The sequence below is a fragment of the Orycteropus afer genome, unplaced genomic scaffold (assembly GCF_000298275.1).
Source record: "Orycteropus afer afer isolate SDZICR_OR568_19922 unplaced genomic scaffold, OryAfe1.0 scaffold00376, whole genome shotgun sequence".
NCBI lineage: Eukaryota > Metazoa > Chordata > Mammalia > Tubulidentata > Orycteropodidae > Orycteropus > Orycteropus afer.
Window position 1 is genome coordinate 3216048 of NW_006921963.1, and position 1717 is coordinate 3217764.

General features: G+C 38.7%; 1 protein-coding gene across 1 annotated transcript in view; it reads right to left on the reverse strand.

The window, feature by feature from the left end:
- The window catches only part of LOC103207552 (phospholipid-transporting ATPase ABCA3-like), a gene marked incomplete at its 5' end in the record, with an annotated part of 194612 nt that overhangs the window by 158124 nt on the left and 34771 nt on the right, over positions 1-1717 (reverse strand). The gene's annotated exons all lie outside the window — the stretch shown is intronic.

A 1717-nucleotide genomic window follows, 5' to 3' on the forward strand; every position in this document is an offset into this window, starting at 1 on the left:
ACAATATCATTAATATCACATGCAAGTAAAATTTTGCTGAAAATAAAAGAAGGGTTTCAGCAATATATTGAGAGGAAATTGTCAAAAATTTGAACTAGATTCAGAAGAGGACATGGACGGAGGGATATCCTTGCTGATGTCAAATGGATCTTGGATGAAAGAACACCAGAAAGATATTTAACTATGTTGTATCAACCATACAAAGGCATTTGACTGTGTGGATCATAAGAAATTACAGATAACATTTCAAAGAACTGGATTTCCAGAAAACTTAATTGTGCCCATAAAAAACCTGTACATAGACCAAGAGGCAGTCGTTGAACAGAACAAAAGGATATTGAATAGCTTAAAATCAGGAGAGGTGTGCATCAGGGTTGTACCCTTTCACCACACTTACTCAATCTGTATGCTGGGAAACAGTCCATGAAGCTGGAATATATGAAGAAGAATGCAGCATCAGGATTGGAAGAAGACTCACTAACAACCTGAGATATGCAGATGGCACAACCTTGCTTGCTGAAAGTGAAGAAGACTTGAAACACTTACTAATGAGGATCAAAGACTATAGCTTTCAGTATGGATTATACCTCAACATAAAGAAAACAAAAGTCCTCACAACTGGACCAATAAGCAACGTCATGATAAATGGAGAAAAGATTAAAGTTGTCAAGGATTTCATTTTACTTGGTTTCACAATCAGTGTCCATGGGCAAATCTGCTGAAAAGACAGCAAATTGAAAGTATTTAAGTGTTAAAAGAGCAAAGATGTCACTTTGGAGACTAAAATGTGCCTGACCTAACCATGGTTGTTTTCAATAATGTAATATGCACGCGAGGAGCTCTGGTGGCATAGTGCCCAAGGCATCTGACTGCTAACCAGAAGGCTGGCAGTTCAAACCCACCAGCCACTCCTCAGAAAGAAGGTTGGGTAGCGCTACCACCTCAGAAACTCAAGGAGAGGTTGCCTATGAAATGGAAAAAAATAAGGAAGACTGCAGAAAAATTGATGGATTTGAATTATGATATTGGCTGAGTACAGAACATACCAAGGACAAACAAACCTGTCTTAGGGAATTATAGGAGGAATGCTCCTTAGAAGCAAGAATGGCCAGATTTATTTCACACTTTGGTCATCTTGTCAGAAGGGTCCAAGCCCTGGAAAAGGATATCATAGCTGATAAAATAGCGAGTCAGTGAAAAAGGGGAAGACCTCCAATGAGATGACTGTACAGTGGCTCCAACAATGGGCTCTAGCATGGCAACGATTCTGGGGATAGTGCAGGACCAGGCAGTGTTTTGTTCTGCTGTACACAGTATCTCTGTGAGCTGGAACAGACTTGGCAGCACCCAACAACAACTAATAACAACACATAACACACAGGTAGTTATTTGGGTGAAGGGAATGGCAATACACAATTAGGAGGTGAACAATACAATATCGTTATGGAAAAGGAAGATACGGAGAAGTGTGCAAAAGTTAAAGACAACATTGGTAAATACCATCACATACACAATCCTACAATTATTAGAAATAAGAGATATCCATATATGAGTGAATACATAGGCAGACAGGCAAAATGAGCAGGTATGAGCAGGCAAACAGTACTATACACACAACCATATATAGACAGGTGTGGCAGATGGTATTTCTATATATGTAGTTATATGTGCTGTAAATATATCCCCTAATATCTTTTTAGTATATTATTTGTGAAAT